At 40.1% G+C, this 18,637-nt stretch overlaps 1 long non-coding RNA gene across 4 annotated transcripts in view; it reads right to left on the bottom strand.

Annotated features, from left to right (window-relative positions):
• Positions 1-18,637, bottom strand: part of LOC126058129 (uncharacterized) — a 97,918-nt gene that overhangs the window by 11,890 nt on the left and 67,391 nt on the right. For 3 of the 4 annotated variants that reach the window (XR_007513109.1, XR_007513107.1, XR_007513108.1), the window contains exon 2: positions 3,700-3,847. This is a non-coding gene — a long non-coding RNA (uncharacterized LOC126058129). Of the gene's footprint in view, positions 1-3,699; positions 3,848-6,486; positions 7,577-18,637 lie in introns of those variants that run through there. The other variant, XR_007513106.1, reaches the window with a different exon arrangement.

An 18,637-nucleotide genomic window follows, 5' to 3' on the forward strand; every position in this document is an offset into this window, starting at 1 on the left:
CTAATATATACATACATACAGAGACCTGGTGAATATGTGTGGGAATGGCTATTATGGGTGTGGGATAATGGTGCAAGCAACATAAGGGTGGAGTAGTCTGAGTTTATTGATATAGGCCCAGGAAGCATAGATTCTTCATTCAGTGTTTCAGCTTGAGAGGTTAGAAAAGGATCTCATAGTTTATTTGGCTGGTTTACTGAAGCACGTATTAAGTGGTGGTCTACAATAAATCAAGTGGAAATGGCAGATCTGCCACTGTGTAACGTAGGAGAAGGTATCCAAAGGCTGACGGAAATTGGAATGTTAGAATGGATTTATTAGGCTGGACCCACAGACCCACACACAGAGTGCCCAGAGGGCTCTCTTTTTACCATAGCGGTGAGGTCCAAATTTGTGAAGCAAGCCCCAGCATTACTGAAGACTTCTGTGGTTGCTATTTAATGTAAGTAAGAGTCCACAGTGAGAACTGCCCTAACTGAATTAAGACACCTAACTACAATGCAGCTGACTGGACCCCATGATGGTAGCATCCAAGTGGTGGCACTCAATCAACAAAGACAAGGTGGGTGTGGTTACCATAACAGACAGTAGAGTCAAAGCAGTAATCAGAATAGTCTGCTCACATGGATTTATGGCATTGGCTACTTAGTCATAGTGTCCCTGGGAGTGAAAGAGTTGGGAAATGTACATCTCCTGGTACCTAGTGTCTTAGGTATCTAGTGCTCCTGTAACAGAAATACCACAAATGGATGACTTTAACAAAGAAAATTATTCCCTCACAGTCTTGGAGGCTCTATAAGTCCAAATTCAGGGTGCCAACTCCAGGGGAAGGCTTTTTCTCTCTGTCACTCCTACGAGAAGGTCTTTGTCACCAATCTTCCCCTGGACAAGAAGGTTCTCAGCACAGGGATCCTAGGTCCAAAGGATGCACTGCTCCTGACACTTCTTTCTTGGTGCTACTGAGGTCCCCCTGTCTCTCTGCTCTTTTCTCTTTTATATCTCAAAAGAGATTGACTTAAAACACAACTTAATCTTGTAGATTGAGCCCTGCCTCCTTAACATAACTGCTTCAAATCTTCGCTCATTAACATCATAGAGGTAGGATTTACAATACATTGGAAAATCACATCAGCCGACAAAATGGTGGATAATCGCACAATACTGGGAAGCATGGCCTAGTCAAGGTGATATATACATTTTGGGAAGACAGAATTTAATCCGTAACACCTAGTATGCAGCTATCCACCTGTTAATGCCTTTTTCTCCATACCTGTTTCAAAGTATCACCAGAAACAGTGTGTCTTCTCTCTGACCAGAGTATATAAGGACCAAATAATATAGAGGAATCTCTGTTACGTTTTCTCCATCTTACCATTATTGGCCTCATAGGCAGACCCAGTCACTTAATTGCACAGCAGAATGAGGAGATTAAAGCCCCAACATTCTTGCCAGTGGACCAGGAAGGTAGCTGCTCAGACATCAGAGAGCCTCAGAGAGACAGAGACCAGGCGGCTCAAGAGAGGGATACCATAAAGTTGTTTTTCATACCCCCCCCACTCCCACAGTTGCATATGCTTTGCTCTGACCCTAAGAAGTAGATCAATCCTTTGAGAACTGCATTATGGGTTAGAACACCAACAAGGTCCCAGACTGAGTGACACTCCCATAGATTACATCCAAATATCACTGCAAAGTCTTCAAAATCTGAACTGACATCTGAGCCACAGCATACAGAAGTTGGGAAAGAACCTGCAGCCTGAACATAACTGGGTCAAGTGATTCCTAAAACAAACAACATCGATATTTTCTGTAAGATTGAAGTAAGACACAGTCTTGGAATCATAGACAAAACCTTTAAAAAGCTACTTTAACCACGCTCAAAGAAGTAACAGGCACAACTTAGAAAAATAGAAAAATACATAGAAACCATTCACAAATGAAAATTTTAGACAGGAAAAATAGAAAAATAGAGATAAAAAATTCACTTGATCAGCTCTACAGCGGAATGCTGTTGACAGACAAAAGGATCAATGAGATGAAAATAGTTCAATTGAAAATATCCAATCTGAAAACAGAGAATATTGAAAAAAAAAAATGAACAGAGCCTCAAAAAAATCCAAAAATATCTAACATTTATTTATTGGAATTCCATAAGGTGTAGAGAAAATATCAGGTGTAGAAAAAAGTATTTGAAGAAATACTGGCTCAACACTTTCCCAATTTGTTGAAAGACATAAACTTACAGATTCAAGAAGCTATGCAAACTCCAGCAAGTTAAACTCACATAATTTTACGCCCAAATGCCTCACTGCCAATTGTGGAATAACAAGGACCAACTCATTTCACACAGGAAAAACAACTGGAATGACTCTGTATTCATCATCAGAAGCCATGGAGGCCAAAAGGCTGTGAAAACATTTTTTCAACACTGAAAGAAAAGAAACATTAACCCAGCTTTCTATATCCTGTTATTTCTTTCATGAGTAAAGGAAAAATACTGACATTCTCAGGTGAAGGAAAGTTAAGGGAATTCATTGCCACCAGACTTGTTGTAAATGAAACGCTAAAGGAAGTTCTTCAGGTGGTAGACTTGGAATTTCAGGAATTATGGAAAGGAACAAAGTGGAAAGTACCTTCTTAAGTTCACCCTTCAGCCAAAGATTAGACAGGTCTGTAAAACAAACAATAACACACGTGAGGTAAGTGTTTCTTAGTTCAATCACGTGTATGAGACCAAAAGTGCAAAACCGGCCCAAAAGCACAGAAAAGAGGGCAGGATGGAACAGGAATCATGGCAGATGGAAATGGGGAACTGGAGCATAGGAGAGTGTTGACACATCATGAGGATTGCAACCAATGTCACAAAACAATTGTGTATAAATGGTTGAACGAGAAACTAACTTGCTCTGTAAAGTTTCAAGTAAAGCACAACAACAAAAAAAAGGGGTAGGTATCTGGGTAAACATATTATGCCATCCCTGCTATCACTGCACAACACGGCACAGGAGTCTCCTCTTTGGAAAGATTTTCTAGCCTGTTGGGAACACTTTGGAATACACTCTTGGTGGCAAATTAGTATTAGAGAATGGGGTTAATTTTGAAAATACCTGAGATGTCTGTACTCAATATGGTGAATAAACTGCATAGTAATGTTTTCAAAGCTAAATGAGGTGTTCTAACAACAAAAAAAATAGGCCTGAATTCCTATGTGGGCCATGAGCCTGCTCCAAAGGCCGTCTGCAGAGAGGCATTTCAGGCATGTCTAGAGAAGCAGGAGCACAGGGGAATGCATGTATCAACCTCCTCCAGGGCCTTCTCTGAGGGGGAAGTACCTGATTTAGTACTAAGCTTAAAAAAAAGCTTAGTGGTTCATAAATAGTCATTCTGCATAAGGTCTTCAGGTTCAAGTCTGTAATCCAGCTGGGATTCTGTGTGTGCTGCATCTCTGCATCAAAAGAACATGCTTCTAGAAGCAGAATGCCAGGAGAGAGGCGGTTGGGCAGTTGGGGGTGGGGGGTGCTGCGCAGACAGGGGTGCCCAAGGGAGGCACAATATAGTCATTCTGCAGCAGGTCTAGTCATTCTGCATAAGAATTAGAATGCTTCTGTCAATGCATAATAGTTTACATGCAGGACATAAACAAAGTGACTGAAGGACAAAGTCAAATAGTAAACCAAGCCACTCCCTGTCAATCCTTACCTGAGAGGGTCTTCGTGAAGACTTCCGGGGATGGAGAAGGACACAGTAAACGCTGATTTATTTTACCTCTTCCTTCCTCAAGAAACAGGAACTGGTGTTAAGATGTCAGGTGTCAAGCCCCAAACTCCTCTTCTGGTCTGGATTTAAGCTGTATAATAAAACTGGGAATCAGGCAATCAGCCGTGAGCAGACAGACCCAGAGTATTCCCAGTGCCCCACATCTTTGAGCTCCAGTGAGATCCTGTTCTTAGTCCCTAGATTAGCAGAGGAGCTGAAAGACTGAAATTCCGTGTTTTCAGGCAACTTGGGCTTCAAACAGTCACTTATTGCTAAAATCGTATTTCTCTGTGTTAATTTATGATCCTTAACTCAAATCCGGAGTTTGGAGCTCATTTTGATAACTCGTCATTAGTCTGCATAGACTAGAGTCTGCTCACAGTCAGTGATGACAATGGAGGAAACAAAGTCCCTAGCCCAGAGGAGGGACTGCTCCCCATATTTGGGAAAATGCCCCTGGGAAGCATCGGCGAGGTGCACTTTGGCCTCTGTGGCTTTGCCTTCTGCTCCTGGAATTGCACCCTGGGGGCCTCCATATGCAGACCCAGAGTCCGTGGGTGACCACAACTCCCCCGTTCTGGGTCATCGTCTGGACACACGTTGCGATATGCTTCCTGCCCTCCTTTCCAGCATAAGCGCTGCGATCACAAGTGGCAGAACCAGTTCTCAGGTCCAGACCCTAGACCTTGCCCTCCTTGGCCCTAGGCTTCCCCTAGTCCTGGTGGAACCTGCAAGCCTGGCGGATGCGAAGTTAGCACCCGGCTGGGTGGGTTTGGGCCTGTCTCAAAAGGCTCATGGCGCACGCAGCTTCCTCCTCCTTGGAGCCTGTGGGCTTGCGGTGGGCAGCCCGGCATCTCCTGCCTCCCTCGGGCGCCCTCTCTGAGCAGCAGCTCCCCTCCCCCTCCCCCGCCAACCACCCAACAGTCGCACTGCCTGCTTTCTGCTTCTACAAGCGTGTTCTTTTGATGCACACATGCAGCACACACAGAAGCTCAGTTGGATTACAGACTTGAACCTGAAACGCACAGCTTTAAAACTACTAGACTGGCGGGGGGCGGGGGTATTGGCAGTGAAAAAAGGAAAAAAAAAATAAGAAAGAGAACAATTACAAAAAAAGTATTAGAAGACTGTATCCTCACATTATGGACTCAAGAAGGTTGCGGATAAACAACTGCGTAGATAGCATACTGTTGTCTCTTTGCAAATAAGTCTTAAATGAGGGAATTTGGTACCGGGAAGAGTTGCAGAGCCTGACTTTGGGGAAATCTGGGATTGATGAATTGCCTTGCATGAGGCTACAAGCCCTGATAGTCAATATTTGAAGATGAGATTCGAGCAACCTAGAACATGCATCAGAATTTTTTCTAAGTAAATTAGCACCAGAAGAGGCCTTTAACCACTAAATAAAATGGGTCAGTAGTTCAAGATCTCCCTACAAAGAAAACGGCAGACCTAGATCGTTTCCAGTCAGGTTCCAGCAAACATGCAAGAAACAGTCATTTTAATCTTGTACATAGTCAACAGAGATTAGAAAACCATGAGACACTCCCCTAACTTGATCCTTAAGGCTAGTTTAAAAACGATAACAAATTAGAGAAGGATGGTAGAAGAAGAGTTAGAGGACAAGCACACTCAGTAACTGAGATGCAAAACCCTACGTAAGATGCCAGCAAAGGAAATCCAGCAAAGGATAAACCAGGTAACATGCCATGATCAAGGCGGTTTATTGTAGGCATACAAATTTGAGTGAACGTTAAAGATTTAGTAATTTCATTCACCACATGCATAGGTGAAAGAAGAGAAGACATATGCTCACCTCAAGAGATGGGGGCAAAGCAGGTTGATAAAATCCAATCACACGGAGAGATAAGGACTAGGAGCAAATATGGAACAGAAAAGGAGTTCCCAAACGTGGAAAACTACAACTAGCATGATAGTTCATGGTGACGTGTGGGACATTCTCTTTAAAATTAATAAACAATAAAATAAGGGTGCTTCTATCATTACTTTTATTAAACATTGAACACTGGAAGTGTAACCTAGTACAAAAAGAGAAAAAGTATAACTGCTATTCATAGATTATAGGACTGTCTCCATTGAAAACTGTAGAAAATACTGGAATTAATAGTAATCATAAATAAAAAATAAATTGAAATTTCAATGCATCAGCATCAAGCAGACTCTGTCATAGCTCTTAGGTGAAAGCAAAGGACACTGATAGGGAAAGAGCAGGTTCGGGTGGGTTAGACCAAGGAGGGAAGAAAATTATTCTGCACTGGGCTGAACTTATAAGAACGGGTATGTGTGTTAGTTACCTAGTCCCTCCATAACAAAAAATAACACAACTGGATGGCTTTAAAGAACAGAAATTTATTTTCTCACAGTTTAGCAGGTAGTAGTTCGAATTCAGGGCATGGCTGTAGTGGGAGGTCCTTCCTTGTCTACCTCAGCTTCTAGTAGATGCCAGCAATCATTTGTGTTCCTGGCCTTCTAGAAGCATCTGTCTTCTTTATCTGTCTTCCTTTTCACCTGTTTGTGTCTGTGTGTATTCTGCTCCTTTTATAACTAAGAAGAGTTAGGCTTAGGACCCACCTTACATTGGTATGACCTCATTCACATAATAAAAGCAGGCCCCCTCTTTCCTAACAAGGTCAGATTTACAGGTACAGGGGTTAGGATTTCCACATACATTTTGGAGGGACACAATTCAATCCCTAACAGTCGACTTACCAGATATTCTGGATTGAGAGTACTCGCATGAACAGCTGAGAGTGGTTCCAAGTCTTTGCTACATTCGTTGGCTGAAACTTGTCTCAATGGTCACCCAAAGGAATGCTGGAGCAATTTATTGTGTAGGACCTGGCCAACCATTCCTAATCACGTTCATTGTGTGGAAAAACACACAATCCCATCACCGAAGCCTTGAGAAATTCATGGATAAGAAAAGAATGGTGGTTGGAACCAAGAATTGTTTCATAGCCTAGATAACATGGTGTAGGTGTTAGATATTCACGTGGAGATGTCAGGTAATAAAACTTCACCCCACATGGGGATGTCAAGGATAATACCAACAGCTAATGTTCATTGAGTACCTACACTGGTGCCAGGCACTCCTGTGCTTTTCCTTTCATGTTTGCTTTTCATGATGGCCATATGAGGAATGTATCATTATAATGCATAAAGAGGTCAATACAGAGAGTTAGGCTGACATTTGAATATATGAGTCTGGACACAGGAGGAGTTTGAATGGATGGAGGTATAAACCTCACGTCCTTAGCTACAAATAGACAGCAGTAAACTCCCTGAGGCATCCTAGAGGGAGGGTGTCAATAGAGCGAGGAGTAGGCACCAAGCCCAAGGGTACTCGGGTATCTAGAAGCCTGCCAGGTGAACAGCAGCCAACAAGCCTCTCTGAAGTCCAGTGTGGTTCCTGGAGGGTTGTCTGTCCTTGCTCTCAGCTGCATTTCCCCAGTGCTCCTCCCCCCTGCACTGGGTTGTCCCCTTCATGAGGACAGGGACAGTGTGTACCTTTCACCACTGTATCTGCATAACATAGACTACTTCTGGCCCATGGAATATACTGACTGAATGAAAAATAAACAAACGATAAGTACGTAAAATCCTTCGTAGTTGATACCTTGGAATACATTAAGGGGCTTCATGAGTAAGAGGGAGAAAAACTGATCAGGGCTGCTTCTGAGACCATCTCTTAGGCGTAAAGAGTGTTAAACAATAATTAAACAAAGAGATTTAATGGCAGAGATGTATGTTAAAAAGATGTTTAAGTATAGGTTGAAGTTACTAGAAACATGCACATTTATTATTGCAACTATAGTCAAATCGTTAAAAAACATATACTACATGCACACAGAATATTATAAAGTAATTTAATGCCCTCATTAAAAAAAAACAAAAAAAATTTATCATGAGAAAAGACTAATGATGAATGAAAATACCAGGATATAATATCCGTGTTAATATACATAACTGTGTGCTCTAATACACACATAAAACCAGTTGCCACTGAGTCAGTTCTGATTCATGACGACACCAGTGTGCCAGAGTAGAACTGTACTCCATAGGGGTTTCAGTGGCTGGGTTTTCGGAAGTAGGCTGCCAGACCTCTCTTTCACAGCAATTCTGGGTGGACCTGAACTCCAACTTTCTGTCAGCAGCTCAAGATATTAACCATTTAAATCAACCAGAGACTCTAACACACATACATGCCAATGTAAGTAAGATAACAGACATATCGGAACGTTAATAATTTATTCTATGCATTACGTATGTTTTCTTGTTATTTATTGCATACTTTCCCATTGCTTCCAAGTTTTTGAGGAATAGAATGTACTTCTGGAAAAATTCATGAGAAATTTTTAAGTAATGAAATAATTAACAGAAACAGAATGAGTAAATCTGTGGCGAGGCAGCCCATGAACCCAAGATTATAGTAACACTGGTATGAAAAGGAGAATTGTGGAGTCCTGAAGCTCAGTGGTCCCATGCATCCATCAGGAAAGAGGGAAGAGCAAATAAACAAGGAGAAAATACAGTGAGCCAGAGGAGTGGGAGCCCTCTGTTGTGGGCACAGTTTTCTCATGAAACTTTAGATGGGCACAATGGGTGGGATTATCCACTTCCATCATACAAACATTTTTATTACCCTTGATTTTAACGGAACTATGTTATAAAAACAATGATAAAATAAAGTATAATAAAAGAATAAATCTCATCAGTGGACTACTATCATTTTCCCCAGCCACTGATTTTTTTACTGAGGAGGGCAGGAGACACACACGGGAAAGAAGATGGAGCAGTGTGAAGACTCATGCTAAGTGAGGAGGGGAGTGTTTCTGAGACAGGCCTTAGCTGCTACCACCTAGGGTGCACGACCAGCTGTGCACGACCAACTGGAAGAAATGGCACATTATTTCTGAGTCCTACTCTAGCTCATAACAAATTATGGATAACATGGGGAAGAATGAGAATTCCAGGACACTTAACTGTTCTCATGAGAAACCTATACATAGAACAAGAGGCAGTCATCTAAACGGAGCAAGGAATATAGCATGGTTTAAAGTCAAGAAAGGTGTACATCAGCGTTGTATCCTTTCACCATATGTATTCAATCTGTATGCTGAGCAAATAATCCGAGAAGCTGGACTGTATGAGAAGAATAAGGCATCAGGATTGGAGGAAGACTCATTAATAACCTCAGATATGCAGATGATACAATCTCCCTTGCTGAAAGTGAAGAGGCCTTAAAGCATTTACTGATGAAGATCAAAGACTACAGACCAACAGCCTAACAACTGGACCAATAAGCAACATCATGATAAACGGAGAAAATGTCGACGTCATTAAGGGCCTCATTTTACTCTGATCCGCAATAAACACCCACGGAAGCAGCAGTCAAGAAATCAAACGACACACTGCATTGGACAAATCTGCTGCAAGAGACCTCTTTAAAGTGTTCAAAAGCACAGATGTCACCTTGAAAAGTAATGTGCGCCTGACTCAAGCCATGGTGTTTTCAGTCGCCTCATACGCGCATGAAAGGTGGGCAATGAATAAGGAAGACTAAAGAAAAACTGAAGGCATTGAATTAAGGGGTTGGCAAAGAATATTGAATATACCACGGACTGCCAAAAGAATGAACAAATCTGTCTTGAAAGAAGTACAGCCAGAATATTCCTGAGAAGCAAGAATGGCAAGGCTTCATCTCACATATTTTGGACATGTTGTCAGGAGAGATCAGTCCCTGGAGAAGCAGGTCATACTTGGTAACAAGTGGCCACAACAATTGGCTCAAACATAACAACGACTGTGAAGGTGACAATAGGTAGTTTAACATACAATTTGACCCATATGAATTAAAATTTAAACAATTATTTCATGCCTTTTTGTAGCGGTTTTAGAATATACAATTAAAATAAATGTAAATAATTATTAGAAAAAATCTCTGAACATAAAATTTAATTTTTTTAAGTCACTGCTCCATACCCCAAATCTAAATGGCTTGATATAAAGCACTGGTCTTTGTGATTCACAAAAAGCAGGTACCAATTCCTGAACAAGAACTGAAGTGACAGGAGAAACTCCTCATGCTGTTATAGCCCTGAGTATGGGCCCTAATCCAATAATCTGTCCTCATTAATTCCTTTTCATTTCATCTCTGTGAAAGAGGGGAGGGAGAAGGTGAGAGAGGGTTACATGTGCCTATTCTGTTCTTTAGCATCTAGTTCACTGCCAGGAACAAGTATTCATAAGAGTCTACAAAACATTAAAGTACAAATAAGGAGGAAAACCTCCTAGTATAGATATGTATTAGGTGGCACAAAGAGTTAAGTGCTCAGCTACTAACTGAAAGGTTGGCAGTTTAAATACACTCAGAGTTGCCTTGGAAGAAAGACCTGGCACTCCAGCTCCAAATGGTCACAGCTATTAAAAACCGTATGGAGGGCAGTCCTACTCTGAAAACTCACGGGGTCGTCATGAGTGAAAATCTACACAATGGCAACTGGATTGGTAATCTATATATGGCATAAATGTTGGGAAAATTAGTTTCTGAACATATACACGGCATATAGAATACACTGTACATTTAGTATCATGTGCCAAAACCCACTGTCATCAAGTCGATTCTAACTCATAGTGACCCCAAAGGACAGAGTAAAACTGCCACATAGGGTTTCCAAGGCTCTAAGTCTTCACTGAAGCAGACTGCCACATCTGTCTCCTACAGAGAGGCTGGTGGGTTTGAACCACTGACCTTTCAGTTAACAGCCAAGTTCTTTAACCACAGAGCCACTAGGGCTCACTGCTGTCATGTACAGTGATTACATAAGCAAATTCTGAAACAAACTGCCTGGGTTTAAATCCTAACTCAGTTTATCAGCTGGGTGATCTGGGCACGTTACTTTACCTCTCACTGCCTCAGTTTCCCATTTCTAAAATGGATCTTATGCAAAAGGTTGTCACGCAGGTTAAATAAAACACACGAGGCACTTAGAAAAAGGCCTTACACACAGAATGAACACAATAAATGTTAGTTTTCATAATTATTAAGGGAATACAAACAAACGGCTAGGTTGAAGGAACTTCCATTGAGAAAGAGTTGAGTTCCAAAATTCATGTGTAAAGTCATTTACATCAACTGTTAAAGTTGTATGTTTAGATTCAAGTGATTACTGAGGTATGTTATGATCTTGAACAGAGTTCTGGGGACTATACAGGCTGGCTCTGCATGCCCTTCTCCTGCACATCCATTCCATCTCCCTTGGAGCCCAGACATCATGTTATCAATTAAACCCCTCCCACGCTGGTGGTGTACTGTTTAAGAGCTACGGCTGCTAACCAAAAGGTCATCAGTTCAAATCCACCAGGCGCTCCTTGGAAAGTCTATGGCACAGTTCTGCTCTGCCCTATTGGGCCGCTACGAGTTGGAATAGACTCAGTGGCAATGGGTTTTTAATGGGTATGAGTTAACTGTTCAGTGCTTAAAGACATACCAAAAGCAACCACTAACACAAAAGTATAGTAAAAGTTCTTATTTTAGAATAGCAAAACCTTTTTCTAACACAGTGGTGAATTAGGGTGGGCTGTGGATCAAGAGAAGCCCTGGTGGCATAGTGGTTAAGAGCTCAGCTGCTAATCAAAAGGTCAGCAGTTCGAATCCACCAACTAGTCCTTGGAAACTCTATGGGGTAGTTCTACTCCATGCTATAGGGTCTCTGTGAGTTCAAATCAACTAGGGTCTCTACGGGTTGGAATCAACTTGATGGTGACAAGTTTGGTTTGGTGGGTGTCATGGATTGAATTATGACCCTAAAAAACGTGTGTCTCAACTTGGTTAGGCCATGATTCCCACTATTGTGTAGTTGACCTCCATTTTGTGATTGTAATTTTACTTTAAGAGGATTAGGGTGGGATTGTACCACCACCCTCACTCAGGCACGTTTCCCTGTGGTGTGACCTGCACCACCTTTTATCTCTCCAGACATAAAAGGAAAGGGAAGCAAGCGGAGAGTTGGGGGCCTCAGACTATCAAGAAAGCAGCACCAGGAGCACAGCATGCCCTCTGGACCCAGGGTCCCTGCACCTGAGAAGCTTCTTGACCATGGGAAGGCTAAGGACAAGGACCTTCTTCCAGAGCCGAAAGAGAGAGAAAGCTTTCCTTTAGAGCTGATGCCTTGAATTTGGACTATTAGCCTACTTTAATGTGAGGTATTACATTTCTCTCGGTTAAAGCCATCCACTCATGGTATTTCTGTTATGGCAGCGTTAGATGATGAAGACAGTGGGTCAAGGTGGAAGGGGTGGATGAAGGACAAAAAAAGAAAAATGGACAACAGGAGAAATATAAGAATTCAGAGAACTGTGAAAATTTAATTCCTGAATATACTTTCTTTCCCCTCCCTATAACTGGAAGGACTTTTCTCATATACAGCATATATAAGTAAATCCTTGCAATATTTAAAACACTTAGATTTTTGTAAAACTCATTCTCTGAAAACTCATGGTGGCCCCATTAATTTGTGGCTTAAAAACAACTCAGAACTAAAAAGAAGCATAAATAAATAAATAAAGGCACTGCTGTCATTTGCGGGTGATGTTCTTTTCCTGCTATCCACAACCCACACACTCGGGAGTTAATTTTCCAGGGTCAGCATTCATAGACCATCCTCTTTCTATTACCACCACCCCACCACCCTTAATTATTTAGAAAAGGCAGGGCCAGTCAGTGTTCCAAACATCAAGTTTTCTCTCCAAAATGCCAACTCGCACTTGGGGAGCAGGCTACATTCTCAGCTATCAGCACTTCCACTAGCCCCTGCAGATAAGGAACATGTCTCCACTTAACTGTTCATCGTAATAATAATACAAAAAAAAAATTGTAAAAACCTGTTTCTTCAAACAAAACAAAACAGGCATTTCCCTATTACCCACCCACCCCACTCTCCCACACCCAGTGCTCCCCCACCACACACACACTCAAATATTTCATACCAAGGGTATGTCCCAAGCACGGGGTCTCGCCCCGCTTTTCTTTTACACCCCTTGGAGGCCTCTGGAGAAACCATACTTTTGGTTGGCAATTCCCTGAACCCTGCCTATTCAAGCTGGCACTTATTCAAAAAGGCAGGTGAGTCTTCAAGTCAGGTTTTTAAAAGGAATTTAAGAGGAATCAGGTGATATGCCTACTCACCCTCAAGTTTCTCAAAGGTAATAATTTCTTGAGATGTTTACAATGTCTCAACTATGGGTTAATTAAATCCCTTAGGATGGTGGGCATGGGAAAATCCTCCATCTCAATGCCCCCCATTTTGAAAAAAAATAGGAGAAATCTCCAAAATTACAAATTTGAATTTCTACATACTTGATTGAACTAAGGAGTAAGTTCCTCACGTGTGTTATTCTTGGTCTGAGCCCTGGTGGTGCAGTGGTTAAGAGCTCAGCTACTAACCAAAAGGTCTGCTGTTTGAATCCACCAGCCGCTCCTTAGAAACCCTGTGGGGTAGTTCTACCCCATCCTATAGGGTTGCTAAGAGTCAGAATCCACTGGATGGCAATTGGTTTGTTTGTTTTTCAATCTTTGGCTGAAAGGTGGACTTTGTTATCAATTTATTAAATCAACGGGTAATTTGCTGGATATTTCTCATACAGGAACTTATGATGTCTTCAAATCCAGCCAATCAGGTTTAGGAAGAGAGAAATTTCTCTACCTTAGCCTCCCTGCCACTCCCACACCTTTTTCATTGATTTCCATGCCCTGTTTAAGTAACATCACTCATCACTTCTCACTGTCTAGGTTATTTGAGCTAATTCAGGGCAGTCAATTCCACCTGAGCCCTAGGATACCCTCATTTACATACTCTGCCCTGTTGTTCCTTCACCAATGGCTGACCTCACATCTCCCCTTGAATGTCTACTAGGCATCTCAGACTTAATGTGGTTCAAATACAATTCTTGCTCCAAGTGTCTTATTTACCTCCCAGTCTTCCTTATCTAAGCAAATGTTCTCACTATCCTCTGGGTTGTTCAGGACAAAAACCTAGGAATCATCCTTGATTTCTCTCCTTTATTCAAATCTTGCATCCAATCCATTGACACATATTCTGGACTCTTGGCTCTACCTTAAAATAAATCCTGACTCTATCCACTTCTCACTACCTCCACCTTACAGCCACCATCATCTCTTGGTTAAAACTGGACTCCATGCCACTGATCTTCCCTCTTACAGTCTACATAACAGCATCATTTCAGCGGCTTCTCATGGCGATTAGGAAAAATTCCCAAATGCTTCCCATGGTCTTTCATGATGTGGGGCTTGCCCACCATACTAACAGTCCTCCCTCGGTTCACTCCACACTCGCCATGACTTATTTCCTGAGCTTCCTCAAACATGCCAAAACACTTGGTTATTTAAGGGCCTCAGAAACAACTCTTTCCTTTATTGGCAATATCCTCCCTCCAGAACTTCATACAGCTATTTTCTCCTTGGATATAGGTCAGTTATCTTCTCAAATATCCTGCTCCCATAAGCCTTTACTGACTATTAATCTAAAACAGCTCACCCTACTCATTCCCTCACATGCAACTCTGTCTTATTTTCAAAATATTTAGCTCTCCTTGACATTTTTTGTTAATTATTACCTGTAAATTTATTTTTTCTGGTGGAGAATGTATGCAGCAAAACATACACCAACTCAACAGTTTCTACCTGTACAATTTAATGACATCGGTTACATTCAAGTTGTGCAACCATTCTTGTCCTCCTTTTCTCAGTTGTTCCTCCATCATTAACATAAACCCACTGCTCCTTAAGGTTCCTATCTAATCTTTTCAGTAGCTGTTGTCAATCTGATGCCATGTAGACAGTTCTTAAAAGAGCATATGCTCAAGGTAGACCATTTTTATTAGTTAAGTAAGCTAATGTTCTGGAGCCCTCGTGGCACAGTGGTTAAGTGATACGGTAGCCAAGCAAAAGAAGAGCAGTTTGAATCCGCCACCTGCACCTTGGAAACCCTATGCGGCAGTGCTATTCTGTCCTACAGGGTCTCTGAGTCAGAATCAACTCAACAGCAACAGTTGGGTTTTTTCTTTTTTATACTTCGGTTTTAAGATAATTCAAGGGAATGCTTTTGGTGTAATGTTTAAAGATTATCTCACGGCAATAGTTTCAGGAGTTCATTCACCCTCAATGGCTCCAAAAAGTCTAGGGTTCATGAGAATTTGAAATTCTATTCTGCATTTTCCCCCTTTTGATCAGGGCTTTGCTATGGACTCTTTGATCAAAATGTTCAGCAACAGTAGCCGGGAACCTTCTGGTTCTTCTGGTCTCGTGGCATGCTAGATGTTCTTTTAAAAAACATGAGTGGATGCTGAAGGTTATCAAATACTTATTTTATTACACCTATTAATATAATCACATTTATTTTTCCTGTACCTATGGCAAATTGTACTGATTCATTTTTGAATGTTAAACTAACCTTGAATTCTTGGGATAGACCCAACTTGGTCATAATATAATCTTCTTTACAGTATTGCTGGATTTGTTTTGCCTATTTATTTTCATATTTTGCATCTATGTTCATCAGTGACATTGGCCTGTAATTTTCCCATCTTGTGCTGCTCTTGTCAGTTTTTGGTATCAATATTCATTCTACAAGCTTTATAAAATGAGTTTGGGTATATATTTCATTTTATATTGAAGAATTTGTGAAATATTTCTTGAATATTTGGCAGAATTTGCAGGAAAAGCCATCTGACATGAAGTTTCCTTTTTGAGAATAGTTTGAGCTCTAATTCAATTCTATTAACAGTTGTGGAATTACTTTTGCTTCCTGTTTCTTCCTGAATCATTGTTATTAACTTACATGGTAGGATACGTTTGCCTACTTTACCTAAATTTGCAAATTTATTGGCTAATATGGTTCATAACATTCTCACATTATCTTTATGTTCTGCAAGATCTGTAGTCATTTTCTTTCTAATTCCTGATATTCGTTATTTATACCTTCATTCTTTTTCACTTGATCAGTCTTGCCTAAAGTTTGTCAATTTTACTGGCATTTTCTAAGAATCAACTTTAGTCTTTGTTGATCGTCCGTTGCATGTATTCAATCATTAATAGAAACAAAAATTCCTATGTTTGTTTCTGGTTTTTACCCAACATTTTGAATGGATGTTTAATTCACTTATTTTTCAAGATTTGTTCTTTCCAATTATATTTTTAAGGCTATAAGTTTCCTGTATTATATTGTCTGTACTGCACAAATTTTTACGTGCACTATGTTCATAATTGTTCACTTCAAAATGTATTCTAATTTTCATCATGATGTCTTCTTGATTCATACTATTTTAATATATCCAAGGACATGGAGATTTTGTATTTTCTTTTTCTAAGATGGTTTTTATTTTAATTTTGGTGTACTTACATAGTATCCTCTATATTATTGCAGACTCTTGAAATTTGTTGAGACTTGCTTTATAACACAGTATATAGTCAATTTTTATAAACACTATGTATTTTGTGCATGAGATGAATGTATATTCTTTAGTGGTTAGATAATACACACACATACACATATATCAATTTGGTATTTTTATACATGTTAAATCTTCTGTATCCTTGATAATTTATGGACTTCTATGTTTCTGAGGGGTGTGTTAAAAATCTATTATGAAGCATGATGTCAAAAGGAGCCCCAGTAGTGCAGTGGTTAAGCACTCAGCTGTTAAACCTTTTGATTTGATCCACCAACTACTCCATAGGAGAAAGATATGACCGTTTCCTTTCATAAAGATTACAGCCTTAGAAACCCTCTGGAGAAGTTCTACTCCATCCTATAGTCACTATGAGTCAGAATTGACTCAACAGCACACAAGAAAAAATGTATGATGTGATGGAAACTGAGGAGTACGAAGCTCAAAGAATTGGTCCTAACTCCAGGGTCAAAGGATGAAGGACAGAGAAAACAGCAGAGACATCCAAAAGCTTGGAAAAAAGGAGGCTGAGAGGACAATGGTTGGTGGTTTAAGGGCTTTGAAGGGCTACCACATATACTGAGGAATCTGGAGTGCAATGTTCTTGCCTAAGGATGAAGACATGCTCATAAAGATCCTGACAAAGCTTTAGGCTTGCACCTCTGGCTGATCTTTGGGCTCCATGGGGGCAGGCAGAGTTTTAGGCACTCTTGCTTAGCATTGAAAGAACGCCCCAGTTCAGAGCCAATCTGCAAAGACTGGGATAATGTTAGTTTTCCCTTTTGGCTACAAGCATTTAAAGAAAGCACTGTCAGGTCAAGAACTGACTGCTGAGATAACAGAACAGAACTTCAGTGTCCACACATGAGAAGACATACAATCTTTGCAGAAATAGTTTGGAAACATCACTAAGCAAATGGATAACTGGCCCTCAACAATTAAAAAAAAAAAAAAGCAAACCCTAATGCCTGGAGGGAATCTGATTTCCAGAGTTACATTATAATATTTAAGATATGCAGTTTGCAACACACTATTTTAAGTCATAAAAAGAAAAAGAAAAGGATGGTTCATTTGTTAAGAAGAAAGAAAGAAGAGAAATGAACAGAAAGCATCCCTAAGGAAACACAGATATTGGGATTACTAGACAAAGATTTTAAAACAATTGTCTTAAGTTTCCTGAAAGAGCTAAAGAAACCACAGACAAAAAAAAAAAGGAAACCAAGAGAAGAATGTATGAACAAGTAGAAAATATTAATAAAGAAATATTATCAAAAGAACCAAATAGAAATTATAGAGCTGAAAAGTTGAATAGCTGAAATAAAAATTTCATTAGAGGAGCTCAACAGCAGATTTGAGCAAGAAAGCAGGAAAATGTAAACTTGAAAAAGCACAACTGAAATTGTTCTAACTCAGGAGCATAAAGGAAAAAGAATGAAGAGAATGAACAGAGCCTAAGGGACCTGTGGGACAACATCAAGCATACCAATATACTCATCAAGGGAGTTCCAGAAAGGAAAGAAAGATGAAAGGACAGAAAGAATATTTGAAAACGTAATGACTAGAAGTTTCCCAAATGTCATCTAGATATCCAAGAAGCTCAATAAACTCAAAGGACAATAAATACATAGACATCCACAGAGATATAATCAAAATGTCAAAAGACGAAGACAGAAACTTGAAAGCGGCAAGAGATAAGTGACTCCTAATGTACAAAGAAGAGAGTCTCAACAACTTTAACTGGTGATTTTTCATCAGAAACCATTGAGATGAGAAAATAGTGGGATGATGTATTTAAGATACTGGAAAAAAAATACAGAAACAAAAGTATGAACCAAGATGTCAATATCTAGCAAAACTATCTTTCAAAAATGAAGGCGAAATTAAGACATGCCCAGATACACAAAACCTGAGGGAGTGTGTTAGTAGCAGAACTGCCTTATGAGAAATGCTACAGGGAATCATTCTGGCTGGCATGGAAGGACACTAGAAAGTAACTTGAAGCCATAAAAAGAAACAAAGACTCCGTAAAGGTAACTGCTTAGATAAAACAAAGTCAGTAATATTTTTATATCACGCCTCTTTTTTTCATATATGATTTAAAGCACAAATGCATAAAAATACTTACACATCTCTCTTAATGGACACACAATGTATAAAGATGCAATTTTTGTACCAGCAACGTAAGTAGGGGAGGTAACTGAGCTGAATAAAAGCAGAATTTTGTATACTGTTGAAGCTAAATTTGTATTAATTAAAAGAAGATTGTTATAAATATAAGATATTAATTGTAATCCTCATGGTCACCACTAAGAAGTTAAAAAATATAAGGAAAGGAAATAAGGAGAGGATCAAAATTGTATACGTGAAAAAAATCAGTCAAACACAAAAGTGG

The sequence above is a fragment of the Elephas maximus genome, chromosome 14 (assembly GCF_024166365.1).
Source record: "Elephas maximus indicus isolate mEleMax1 chromosome 14, mEleMax1 primary haplotype, whole genome shotgun sequence".
NCBI classification, from domain to species: domain Eukaryota; kingdom Metazoa; phylum Chordata; class Mammalia; order Proboscidea; family Elephantidae; genus Elephas; species Elephas maximus.